At 36.5% G+C, this 14,453-nt stretch overlaps 1 protein-coding gene across 26 annotated transcripts in view; it reads left to right on the top strand.

Annotated features, from left to right (window-relative positions):
• Positions 1-14,453, top strand: part of RALYL (RALY RNA binding protein like) — a 698,808-nt gene that overhangs the window by 195,318 nt on the left and 489,037 nt on the right. For 12 of the 26 annotated variants that reach the window (XM_072734392.1, XM_072734397.1, XM_072734394.1 and 9 more), the window contains exon 2: positions 14,186-14,338. The exons of the other annotated variants lie outside the window; for them this stretch is intronic. The gene's annotated coding sequence lies outside the window, so the exon portion shown is untranslated. The remainder of the gene's footprint in view (positions 1-14,185; positions 14,339-14,453) is intronic. 26 annotated transcript variants of the gene reach the window in all.

Raw genomic sequence — 14,453 nt, 5'->3', positions numbered from 1 at the left:
AAGAAGTATTTGCAATAAACAGGTTGCTTAACATATGAATGGAACAAGATATTAAGGGCTTGAGGAAGGAAAGATCATAAAGCATTGGAGGGGCTTGGAGGACCCAGGGTTCATTAAAAACAAAAAGAAGATGTTTGGGGAATTGAATGGCATTTGTTTCTAGATAATAAAGGATTCTGAAAGGCAGGTTAAGTATATTTTACTTTGGGGAGAAAAAAAAAGAATTAATGAATATTTGTGAGGAAAAGAAACAGCTAATGGTATATTGCAGTAGCTTATAAATTGGATGCACTGAAATATAGTGTAAGATTGAATGAGTGAAGACCTGGATTTAGGTGGAGGTAGCAGGGATGAAGGCAAGAAGAAGATGGAGTGATTGATTTTAGATAAGTAAACAGAAGAGGCAAACTACAACCAAGCTGTCAAATATGGATAAAGGAATGAATTGAGGTGCTCTAGGCAGAGGTAGGGAAATTGAAAGATGAGGGTTGGTTTTGACACACAAAATTTGAGATGGTAGCCAAGTAGTTAAATGGAAATGTCCCAAAGAATAAGGAAGTTACTCAGACTATATCATGTGAAATAATTTCCCTGTCCCACCTTTTATATCAAATATACATACATGTTCACACCATTTGTTCTTTTTAATTGTGCCTGTTTCTTCTAGAACATTTTCATCTTACAGGATTTAGTTTTCACAAACTCTCATTTTTGTAATTTATTTTATAAATGCCTAAGTACTTCAGTGGGCTAGTGCAGGTATCAAGAAGAGTGAAATGTTATGCAGTCATTTTAATACAAAATTACCTATTTGAGAAAGACATAAAGTTTCCTTTCCTTTAAAATGGGGATGATAATTCTTGCCCTACCTAGCTAGGAGGGTTGTTGTAAGGATCAGAAGAGATGATGGGTATGAAAGCTCTTTGAAAACTAAAATCCTTTACAAATGCAAGCTATCATCATCGTGATTATACAGTGCCCTCTATATGAACCTGAAACAATTTTCAATTTTCATCTATCATGTCACTCTTCTAATTCCTGTAGAGCATGTCCCACAAGATTTTTATCATAGGACTCTATTTTAATCAACGACAATGCATTTTCATGAAAGCATAATATTGTTTCTATAATAGATATTCTTTGAACTCTGGATGAAGACTAATACACATTTCAAGGACCATTATACTTCTGAGAATTTTTTCCTATCTCTTTCATTTTATAGCTTCCTTTTCCCCGTATTACATGGGTGCAATAAAATGACTTCATCAGGTAAAGTATCCTATAAAAACTTAACTGTCAATCCCATCCTCTCTTCCCCTAACTTCATGTCTTCCCACTCTCTGAGTTTGGGTTCTCTAAAAAGCACTCCCCATGGGCTTTACCCATTGGCACTGGTCCGGCCTAGTGATCAAACCAGACATTGAAGGTGTAGAAACACAATGCTGTGAGTCTCAGGATTTAGTGCAGTTGGGTTTGAGGCTTGGTGCCAACCCAGAAACTGTTGTGTTGAAGAGAGTTCTGATTTTTCTTAACTTTCTCTATGTTTTTGTCTGTTTATCAAATTAGAACAGCCCCGATGCTTGCAATTCTGAAGGGCTTCTCTCTAGCTTCCTAGACCCCGGGAGGAATAGCCACATGGTTCTGGACCATTGCTTAGCTTCTGTCGTCATTCTTTGATAGCCCTTTTCTGGAATCTTCCCCATGTCCTCTCCTCATGATTGATTCTCTTTATGTCAGAACTTGACCAAACAGTTCTAAGTTAACGAAGCCCCTTGGCCTCTCCATTGTGGCTCTGCTAGCTGTACCTGCCAGGGCCAGGTCTACGGTGTTAGATAAACCTCAGATATCCTACGCTGCATCTGTAAGGTGGCCTGGGCATGGCCCTGAGCTTGTCTGCTCACCTTCCTCATCTAAGTTTATTAGCCAGTTCCATCATGCTTCGTATCTGGGAGGGCATTCACGTCCAGAACAAGAAGCCACATTCTTCCCATCGTATCATTCTGCTGCTTCACAATATGCCCTTGTTATATTTCACCCGGATGACGTTAACTCTCCTTTTTAGAAAAGGAAACCTCCTCTCCTTTAGAAAGTTAACTCTAACTTTCTTTTTTTTTCTTGGCACTTACACAAGAAGTGCACAAACATCCACTTAGGGAAGAGGGCACCCTGTCAGAACTGGGTCTTTTCTGATACTTGGATTAGGTCACCAAGTCACTGCAGATTTATAGTGGAAAGAGAAACACTACACTTGAGAATTTGCTATAATTGCCAGAAGCACCAAACCTGTAATTACCGTTGCCACTCTGGGAACTTCAAGTGAAGCCTCCATAGTTAGCCTTTGCCCTTAACCATCCTGATTTTCCTGCCATATTTTTCTACTTTTGCTTTTGTTAGAATTTATAGTAGAAATAGAAATTTAAGAATCCAGCTGAAGATTCCTAGAGTCGTACAAAGAATGTATTTTTAAAATTTCTTTGATGCCTAATGTGCAACAACAAAGTGCAGAGAAATGTAATTGGTGCCAATATAATTAGTCTATTATTTTAATAAAAGTAAGAGAGAGGGCAGCCCTGGTGGCTCAGCGGTTTAGCGCCGCCTTTGGCCCAGGGCGAAATCCTGGAGACCCAGGATCGAGTCCTGCATTGGCTCCCTGCATGGAGCCTGCTTCTCCCTCTGCCTGTGTCTCTGCCTCTCTCTCTCTGTCTGTGCCTCTCATGAATAAATAAATAAATAAAAATTTAAAAAAAAAGAACTTAAAATAAAATAAAAATAAAATTTTATTTTATAAAATAAAATAACTTAAAATAAAATAAAACTTAAAATAAAATAAAATAAAAAATAAATTTATTTATTTAATGAAATAAAATAAAAGTGTTGACTAACACTTTCACTGTTTGAGCTCATGATGTAAGTAAGGCATGTAGCACTTTAAAAAAAAAAGGTTATTTATTTGAGAGAGAGAGCATGAAAGAGGGGAAGAGGAAGAGAGAATCCCAAGTGGACTCCATGATGAGCACAGAGCCCGACTTGGGGCTTGATCTCATGACCCTGAAATCAAGATCTGTGTGAAACCAAGATTTGGTTGCTTAACTGAGTGAGCCACCCAGGGGCCCTAATGTAGGGCTTTCTAATTTAGCATTTCAGTGTAGCTCCACCAAGTAGGTATAATCTTTACTCCATTTAAAAAAATGTGGACCTTAATGGGCACTGCAGATGAGGACACTGGAGGTCAGAGAGCTCACAGGTTTGCCTAATTCAGCAACTGAGGACTGTCACATGGCAATACCATACTCCTGAGTTCCATGGAGAGATTCCTACCCCTTGGTGACCACTTCCTTGCTTAGATTTCTCCCTTAGCTCCACTTCGTTTTCAGAGGAAGTGACAAAGGAGAGTCACAAGGCCTTTTATTAGATCCTGCCATCCGAGCACTCATTTCCCTTCTTACCTTCCTGTGCTTCATCCGCTCTGAGCCTCTTGTACAGCCATCATATCCTGTCCCTCCCTTCTACCTGGGTAACTGAGGCCTGTTTTGGGGGCCGGATCCATTGGGAAGGCTTATGTGTGGTGTGAGTTGGCCTCAGTCAACATCTTGTGCAATCTCTGAGCCATTAGTACCAACTCTGGTTGCCTTTGATTAAGCTTATGCAGGTACAGACTGCCTCTTTCGTTTTTGTTTCCTCTTTTTCTTCATTTATAAAATAAATATAATAATAGCTACCTTGTAGATTTATTGGGAGGATTAGAGGTAATGTATGTAAGTAAAGTAACTAACAGTGCCAGAGACATGGTAATAAAACTAACAATAACTCATATTTATTAAACTCATTTTCTGTGTGCCAGGTACTATGGTAGGCATTTAACGTGTATTATCTGTAATTCTTATGTAATGATTTTATTCAATGGCCTGAACTCAAAGCCAGAATAAGCAGAAAGCACTTTTACTTTTTCTCTTCAACAGTGTTATCAAATCTTATGACCCTGCAACTTGATACATGTTAGGCAGAGGCCATAGTTTCAGACTATCAGTTATAAACACAAGTTAATTTCAATAATTAACATTTATTTTCTGTCATTAAAATTTCTAAGCTATTCTTAATGCAAATGAAATTCAAAATGTCTCCCTCTCCCTCAGCTGAGGCCTGACACCGGCTCTTGCCCTGCATTTCAGAATAGTGTTGGACTTGACTGGGATTTTTCTAGTCCCTCTCAGTAAGCAGTGCCTCTGTCATTGGCAGGAGCTGGCTGCATTGTGGGCTGTGCTGGTAGGCCCTTTAGAGCCCTGCCTTTCCGCCTGTGCCACCACTACCTGGGACCCCAGCTTTTGGACAAGGGATGGAAGCAGTCTAGCTCTCACCCAGAGCCAGCACACAGCAGCCAATCTCACAGCCCCCTTTTGCCCGGTTCTCCTACTTTGGCAGGTGGTTCTTCTCAGGAGATCCCATAAAAATAGCGGATTACATTCTGTGGTATACCCTGAGCTCACAGGAGGTGCAAGCATTCTTGTCGTGTCAGGAATCAGGATATAGATCTGTCTGTCTTTCTGCTGTCCTCTCCGCTTGCTCTGCTTGTGTCGACTGTGCCAGTCAGCATCCTGCTTTCTCCATTCTCCAGGAGAGAAAGGGACAGGCGTCAATGTTCACAAGTGCCTCCAAACTCCAGGTGCCACGTGTCAGCCCCTTGCAGACCTTCTTCACGGTGGTCATGCAGCAGTAGGCCTCTGCATTTGTGCAGTTCCCAAGCCTGTGATCCGAATACTGCTAGTCTTTTGTCTCAGAAGTGCCCTACTCACTACTCTGAGATCTCCTAGCTCTGGACATCTGAGATCTCATACCCTTGGTCATGTATGTGGAATGTGGGTGCACGAGAGGAGATAAGCCAAAACCCCTCCCTTAGATAACGTCTCACTGCCTCCATGACTTGCCCTTAATGCACTCCATAATTCTGCTCTTGACAGGCCAGGTGAGGTGTCATGTCAGTGGCCAGTTAGGCTGCTTGTTAGGAAACCCTAGGAGAGGTAGGAACAGCTGCTCTTCACTACCTTTTCTCTTGTTCACCATTTAGGGCTTTAGCTGAAATATTTGAAACAACAGAAAAAGCCCTGCTCCACACCTTTGTATATCTAAAGCACTCATTTACATCTGAAAAAACCATGATTCTAGAAGGCAGGTTATCTTTCCTCTGGCCACCAAACTTATTTAGTGAAAGTCCAAACCTCATTTGTATCAGGTTAGTGTAATCCCAAACTGACTGCTCTGTTCACTGTACTGTTTACTTCAGAATGTGATTTTTCAATTGTAAATGGTTACCAAAGGCACCTCTAAGTTGAGATAGACAGCGATGGCACTCTTTGGGATTTATTTAGATAACTTACAATGTAAAATGGAGGTTTGATGCTGTAGACGTAACAAGGGTTATCCAACTTAATTGACTCTTGTATTTGTGCTGGTAACTATTGGTAATTTCCCGCCAGTTAAAGAAATCTTTGATGGAGCTAAAGCAGTGCCTAGCTCATTGTGAGAATTCCATAAATACTTGTTAAATGAAAGACTGTAGGAATCCAAACTCAGCTGATACAACTACTCCTAGCAAATTGTGGCCAGTGTTGAGCTCTGTTGAGTGGTTTGATTGTGTAGGTCTCCCTGTTATTCATCCATCCATCATCAACCCTTATGTTCAAGAAAATGTCTTTAGCATTTTTATTGGATGACTGCATGTCTCTTACATGCAACTAGGAGAAATACCCAGCTCTCAAAAGAAGGCTGATTGTGTCAGAGTTGAAAATTTAATCAGAAAGAACCAATTTAAAAGAGCTAAGTTGTAGCAAAATCTAGAGAATTCTAACTTTGAATAGAATCCTTTCCTGCTTCATGATAGCCTCAACTTTCTTTCAGCTTTTAAGTGAAAAAATACTGGCAAATGGCCACTGAAGAATAGCGTAATACTGTACAATAGTTATTCTTTTTCCCTCAACGTTCAGATGGGAAGAAAATCTGGATAAATCTCAGGGATGTTTTAGGAATTTTAGAAACTGTTCTCTCGGGTTAATTTATTAAAGATCAATTAGTAAAAATACCATTGGAAATGTTTAGTCCTTTTCTTATAGATATTATTTATTTATAGAGAGAACCTATTGAAGAGATGTACATATAAAATTATGTGTGAAAAACAGAAATATTAAAAACAGCTATAGCTATTTTATATGATCTGATATTTTTGCACTTAATACCACATATCAGACACTTAAAAATATATTTCCATATATGAGATTCTTCAAAATGTAAAACTATAGTAAGAGAAAGCTCATCAGTAGTTGCATGAGAGGGAGAGGATTGACTGCAAAGGAGCACAAGAAACTTTCAGGAGTTGAAAATGTTCTATATCTTGATTGTGGTGGTGGTTACATGAATATTTTCCACTTCCCAAATGTATCAAATAGTATACATCAAATAATATAGTGGGCGAATCTTTTGTATCTACATTATTGTTCAATAAACCTGGGGAAGAGAAAAAGAAAAAAATATTTATTATTGAATTTAGATTTTCATTTTTATTTATTTTTCTGATAAATTGAATAGGACCATGGTAAATATTCTACTTTAATTATGTTCTACATGGCATAATAAAATATTAAGTTTCAAATGATCTTAAACACCATTTAGTGTAATCCTTCCTTCCTTCATTCACTCTTCACTCTTCATTCACTCTTCACTTAGTCGCTTGTTGCTGGATACATTAAGTCAAGGCATAATGCTTGCCTTGGGGAAGTGTATTAGTTCTTATCTATTACTGTGTAACAAATTGCCCCCAAATTTAGTAACTTAAAACAACACACATTTATCACATCACAGTTTCTGTGAGTCAGAAATCCAGACACGGCTTATCTGGGTCTTCTGTTCTAAGATGTCTTACAAGGCTGCAATCACAATGTCAACCAGGCCTGGGATCTCATCTAAAAGCTCAAGTGGTAAAAGGTGTGCTTCCTAACTCACTAACGTTGCTGTTGGCCGAATACAGTACATGGAGTGCTGTTCACCTCGGCCTCAGTTACGTGCTGGCTGCTGCTGGAAAGCCGCTCTCATTTCCTTGTCAAGTGACCCCTTCCAATATGACCCCTTCATCAATGAGTGCAGACAGAGAAGATAATAGAGTCAGCTTGGAAGATAAAGTCACAACCTTTTATAACTTAAACACAGAAATGATATCCCCTCAACATGGTCACATACCCTTGGTTAGAGAGAAGTTTTTTGGGGCACTTGGATGGTTAGTGGTTGAGCGTCTGCCTTTGGCTCAAGGAGTGATCCCAGGGTCCTGGAATCAAGTCCAGCATCAGGCTTCCAACAGGGGAGCCTTCTCCTTCTGCCTCTGTCTCCTCTGCCTCTTTCTCTGTGTGTCTCTCATGAATAAATACACAAAATCTTAACAACAACAACAACAAAAAAAAAAAAAAAAGAGAGAAAGAAAGAATTTACTCATTAGAACTAACAAGGACATCGATCCTAGGAGGCAGGTATCATTGTCAGACATCTTAAAAACTGTTTCCCACAGGAGCCTCGTTGATTCAACTATTGGGCTTAATCCGTCAAGGAATCACTCAGCAGGTGCTTTAATTCTTTTTATTTTACAGAAAAGTACATACATAAGAGTGCAGGCTTTATAACCAGACTCTTTAACTTCTGCTTCTATGACTTCTAGTCAGAGAGCTGGAAATTTATTAAAAAATTATTAAAAATTAGTTCCCTCACCATAAAATGGTACATGCATGATGATCAAGTCACTGTGAAAATTAAACACAATAATGAAAGTAAAGTTCCGAGCACGGTATCTGGCAAATAGCAGGCATTCAATAAAGGTTATAACTATATTTTTTCTATTATCCTTGTACAAATCTTATTCCTGACCTGAAATCTACATCTCTGAAACTTCTTCCTTGTTGAATTTAGGTGAAAAACTTGGGGCTTACTAATCAAGTGATATTCACTTCCAAACGCAAGCCCTGCCTTTAATTTACATCGAAAGACAATGCACGTGCTCCCTTTGTATTCTCTCCTCCCCTGTATGTTCCAAGCTTCTCAGTTTCCAGAAATGTTCCCTGCATAACATGATCGCAAGGCCTCCAAAGCATGTATTCTGGATACACTTGCTAGGTTATAAATCATCACACAAACCTGAATAACCATAAAACAAGTCAATCATCCAGAAGAAAATTTTTCCACTGAAGATAATCCATAGATGCTATTCTTACCTCAAGTTAATTCATAAGCATCCTGACCTAGGACCTAATCTAGATGCGTATAACCAGGTCAAACATCTTTCTCAAGGCTTGCTGAATTTGTGAACAGTTAGTATAGTTTTTGCAAAAATTAATATCAAAGCATAAGGGAAGTATTTTAATTGATAAATAACAAATCTATGTACAACAAAGCAATAACTACATAAAAGGAATATATTTACAACAAAAAAATACATTTACTTCTTAAACTGCTTAGCTAACTTCCAGATTAACACATGATCCTATTAAGAATTCAATATTTTTTTTAGAACAAGAGCATTTAAGCAAGTGACCTATAAATTAAGGTTAGTATCTTTAAATACAATGTTACATATCAATTGTATTTCAATAAAAAAATTAAAAGGGAAAAGATTAATACGCTTAAACTTAACATCCCTGAGAAAAAGTGTCTGAGGTAACATTCTTGCAGTAATTAATTTTAAGTGTTTCACCATTGATATTTCTCATTCTTGGAATTTTTATTTCATAATCAGCTTCAAAAAGGGAAGATGATGCATTTAAATAAAATAATTTATCCTCATATGAATGTTCTCTATAAATAGATTCTACCTTAGGATACAACATGCACTTTTAGCTTCTTTGATATTTATAAGGATTATTGGTGATCATGTTAATATTGTTAATATGTTAAATGTTATTCAACAGAAAACTAATAAAATGTCATTATTTGAATTTCTGTTGTAAAGAAAAATGCAGGTGCTGCTGATGAATTATTTCATTTATAGATTAAATTTAAGTTTTTTTTAGAACTAGTTATATTGACATTTCTTCTTCAAAAAGAAAACAAGTATAAATACTTGGTCATAGGAATCCTCAAGTATTTTCAGCTTCAAATCCCAAGTTATTGAAAATAACTCCAAAAATTTGTTGAAAAAATACATAGAAAATTTTATTTATTTATTATTTATTTATTTATTTATTTTTATTAAATATTTTATTTATTTATTCACGATAGACATATATATATAGAGAGAGAGGCAGAGACACAGGCAGAGGGAGAAGCAGACTCCATGCCAGGGGCCTGACGCGGTACTCGATCCCGGGACTCCAGGATCGCGCCCTGGGGCCAAAGGCAGGCGCCAAATCTCTGAGCCACCCAGGGATTCCCCTGAAAATTATATTTTTCAATGTTTTCATTCTACCTTTTTGTTGGAAATGCAGCAGTGGTTGCAGTGGAAATAAAATATGACAAAAAGAATCAAAGAATGCATAAAGCTTAATTTCCATGGGCATGGTCATTAAATAAATACTGGTATTCCAATAGAAAAAGTGGGCTTATGATAACAGTCGATAAGAATGCATTAAATGGGGACAGCGGTTGTGGGTTATGATTTTTATTTTCTTCAATGATGCTGAATGCTTTGCCAGAAACATGTATTGCTTTAACAAGCAGAATTGAATAATGTTGATCTTTCCATTAAAAATATATTTTGTGCTAAATCTGTGAACCAAAATAAAAATGAACTTAGTTTCATTATGTTTCTTAAGGAGAATAATTAGAAAATGCTATTATTTTTTTAAAGTAGTACTTTCTATTTTCTTTGTGTACTTCTAAGAATTGTTCACTTAGGGAAAAATTAATTAATAAATTAATTAATTTAAATTTAATTAATTAAATTAAAATAAATTTATTTATTAAATTAAAATAAATTTTTTTATTTTAAATTTATTCACCAGAAGCCCTGTTCAGAGATATCTGCCTTGGCTTGGGCAAACTTTTCTTTTTAAAAAAGATTTTATTTATTTATTTTGACAGAGAGATAGAGAGCAAAAGCAGAGGGAGCAGCAGGCTCACTGCTGAGCAGAGAGCCAGACACAAGGCTTGCTCTCAGGACCCTGGGATCATGACCTGAGCCAAAGGCAGGCACTTAACCACCAAGCCACCCAGGGGCCCCAGGGAAAAATGTATTTAGACCTACTTTTTTCTTTTTGTGGAAATCCTTTGTATGTAATGGTGAATTATCAAAGAAAGTATATTTTGTTATTAAGTCATTAAAATTCAAAGTCAAAATATTTGTAGATTTATCCTAAGTAATTAAGCATCATACTTCTATTTTGTGAAGATTTCATTATAGCATATTGATAAACATTGTATACTTATAACTATAAAAAAAAATCTGAGCAAGCTGTTAAATGCTTTTGTTTGGTGACACATTTTATTCAAAGAATAAGAAATAATCTCTTTCTCTGCAATTCAGTTTTAGGGGTCACTTTTAGACTTGCATTAATATTGAGCAGTGATAAAGGTGGAGATTTTTGCTCTAAGTACCTTCATTATCTTATTGCTAAGTCATCTGACTCATGTTAAATGAAATATATAAAGAATCATGAGGTACCGAAACTATGTTCCTGTACTTTGCTTTCAATTTCAATTTCATGCCTATTTTGATGAAACTGTGAAAATAAGTTAGAGTTAAATAATTATTAAAATCACCATTAGACCATTTGTAAGCTATCATTTTCAAAAAGAACACTCATGAATATTACTGTGCTAGTTAAAATCTAACTACTTAAAACTATTCAATAATTATAGATTATCTATGCCTTATTTATTTATTTATTTATTTATTTTTCATTCATTCTTTTTTCCTTTTGTGTGGATAAACTATACCTGAAATTTATTATTTAATTTTGTATGATGACTTCTTTTAGAAAATACTGTCATGTATTTGAAATGAAGCTTGTCTAAAAAAGCATTTATATAGATCTTAGAAAAAAAGTTTTTTAAGGATTTTAAGTAATCTCTACACCCAACTTGGGGCTTGAACTTACAACCCCAAGATCAAGCATCTCATGCTCTAGCAACTGAGCCAGCCAGGCACCTGTAATCCCTAGTTCTTAGAAGTTGATTGAATTTTAGGTCTGCATTTAATATTTCAACCAGCAATTTATTTTGCTTTAAAAATCTGGAAAAATAAAGTTGATTTTTGCCTTTTAACGTATAACCATCTGAAATAGTTTCATTCATTCACTCATTCATTTTTTAGTCCATTCAATAAACATTAAACATAACCAGGGATCCAAGCACTTGCAGACCAGAAGGGGAAATAACAGGCAGATGTGAGTACACACAAACAAAGAATGAAAATTCCTTTGATATAGATATTTTGATATTACCTATATTTGAAATGCCTAGTTCTCTCTCTCTCTCTCTCTCTCTCTCTCTGTTTATTGCAAAAATATAACTGAATCTCAGTGTTACCTTAGTTTCAGGTGTACATGTAGTGATTTGACAACTCTATATGTTATGCTGTGCTCACCACAAGTGTAGCTCCATCTGTCAGCACACAACACTATTAGAGTACCACTGACTCTGTTCCCTGTGCTGGACATTTCATCCTCATCACTTACTGATTTCATTACTGGAAATCTGTATCTGCCACTCCCCTTCATCCATTTTGCCCATCCCCCCACTCACCACCCCTTTGGCCATCATCTTATTTGTTCTTTATTTATAGGTCTGTCTGTTTTATTTTATTTTTTTAGATTCCACATATACAGAATATCATATATTTGTTTTTTTGTGTGTGTCTGCCTTACTTAACTCAGCATAATACTCTTTAGGTATTACCATATTGTTGCAAATGGCAAGGTCTCATTTTTTTAAGACTGATATGTCATTGTGTCTATACGCCACATTTTCTTTATCCATTTATCTATGGATGGACATTTAGGTTGCTTCCTTATGTTAGCTCTTGTAAATAATGCTGCAATAAACATAGCGGTGCATATGTCTTTAGAATTAGTGTTTTAATTTTTTTTTAGTACTTAGTTGTGGAATTACTGAATCATATGGTATTTCTATTTTTAACTTTTTGAAGAACCTCCATACTGTTTTTTACAGTGAATGTCCAATATACATTCTTACCATCACAAGCGTTCCTTTTTCTCCACATCATTCTTATCTTTTTGATACTAGCTAAGTCTGACTGGTATAACGTGATATATCATTGAAGTTTTGATTTGCATCCATTATTCTTTATTAACAGAGAATAGCAACTCAGAAACTTACATACACTTATTATATGTATTTTTAAAGTTTGTCATTAAGCTTTTTAGAGTTTTATGAAACATGGTTTAAAAACTATCACTTAGAAAAAAATTGGTCCTGTTAGGATTACTGAGATTGTCTTCTGTTTTTGTCTATAATCAAGCCATATGTGGCCTATTATCTAATATGTAAATTTATTTCCTTTAAGCATTTACCTTACAGCACACAAAGATGTCTACCTCCTAATCCCCAGCACCTGTGAATAGGTTACTTGGCATGGCAGAGGGACTTTGCTGATGTGATTAAGGATCTGGAAATGACAGATAGTCCCAGATTATCCAGTTGGGGCCCAGTGTAATCACAGGGTTCTTATGAGAGGGAAGGAAGATCAAAGGTGGAAGAAGATGGGATGCAGAAGCAGAGGTTGGAATGATATACTTTGAAAATGGAGGAAGGGGCTCCCGCCAGGGAATGTGGACGGCCTCTCCAGTGTAAAAGGCAAGGAACAGAATTGTCCTCAGAGCCTCCAGAGGGAATGCAGTACTGTCTGTACCTCAATTTTAGCCCTCAGAAGACTTGACTTGGGCTTCTGACCCCCAGAATTATAGAGAATAAATTTGTGAGTATTTAAAAAGATTTTATTTATTTGAGAGAGAGAGAGAGAGAGAGAGAGAGAGTGCGCACATGCACAGGAACAAGGGTTGGGGCAGAGAGAGAAGCAGACTCCCCACTGAGCAGGAAGCTTGACGTGGGACTCAATCCTAGGACCCTGAGATCATGACCTGAACCAAAGGGAGGTGCTTAATGAGCCACTAGGCACCCCAAATGTGTGTTGTTTTAAGTTACCCAGTTTGTGATGATTTGTTACATAGCAGCAATAGGAGACTAATGAAAACCTGCATAGCAGTAACCCTTCAAATGGCCCCCTTTAAAAAAAATTAATAAAAATCCTAGGTTCATTCACCAGATGAATCATTGAAGAGATGCTTATTTATTAGAGCAGAATGTGAAACCTTTTTATTATTTCCAAGGAAACATAGGTAGGATAGCTGCAAATTCTACCCATCAAGTCAAATAAGTCTTCAAGGGTGGCAAAGCCACATAAAAGCAGGTGCTGGTGTAGCCTAGGCCAGAGCCACTACATTTACTGATTTTCATACTTTCTTTTTAATGGAGACTCCAGATACCACTGGAATTTTAAGAAACAACATAAAAGTAAAATATTTGAATGTGAATACTTTAGATGCTTCCTTGACTGTCACACATTCCAAGAGAGCCTCTCCTGGTAATAATCTGTGTGGTGCTGTTACTATATCAATTGCAGACAAGCAGAAAGCTGAACCCTTTATTGCTCCTTCTGTTTTCTGGGAGTATTTGGTATTAGACTGACCTATAGTCTATTTTACAGGGGAGGGGAAAAAGCTGTAATAACTTCTGTGCCATTATTTTTGAAACTCTAGAGTTCATTAAAACTCTTTTTGGCTTTCTTCACTGCCATCTTTCTTCTTTCTTATGAATTATTCAAGGCAGATTTCAGTTGAGGTAAATAGTTTGATTTGAAGGTTTTTGTATCTGGATTTAGATGCAACAAGAAGTGTTAAATGCTCAGAATTTTAAGTGTACAGAATGGCACAGACTCAGCTATTAAGATGGAAGACATTTGCTGTTAACGCTCTGGGGCTGCTGTTTGCGACTTCAGCTTGGTACTATTTGTCATTCTGAAGTAGGTAGGCATTATGATGCCTGTGGTATAAATCAGACTTTACAGAATTCTTGGTCCCCAAGCACTTTGAACATTCTAATCCACTTCTCAGTTTACAGAACATGTTTTGATTTTACAAGGTAAAGTTTCCCTTTTTTATTTAACCTTGCCAATGCATTATTAATCTCTATTATTTTTCAGGTAATATATACCAAACAACAAACAAAAAAAACACACATTAGCCTGCATGTTTCTCTTGGATAAAATGAGGTTGTAAGTTTTGAGTTCTTCTTTCAACAAATAATGTGAAAGCTAAGAGGACCTAGGAAACATTTCATTTTTATATAACTCAAGGTAAGCCTGATTTTTTCTTTCATAGTAGTCATCTCTTCCTTGGATTCTGTGTCTTATTTTTAACTTTTAAACACTTAGCTCGTGGAGTTTACATACCTGAAAAACTGATATATGG

This window comes from Vulpes vulpes, chromosome 13 (assembly GCF_048418805.1).
Source record: "Vulpes vulpes isolate BD-2025 chromosome 13, VulVul3, whole genome shotgun sequence".
Taxonomy (NCBI): domain Eukaryota; kingdom Metazoa; phylum Chordata; class Mammalia; order Carnivora; family Canidae; genus Vulpes; species Vulpes vulpes.
This window is presented reverse-complemented; position numbering and strand designations above follow the sequence as displayed.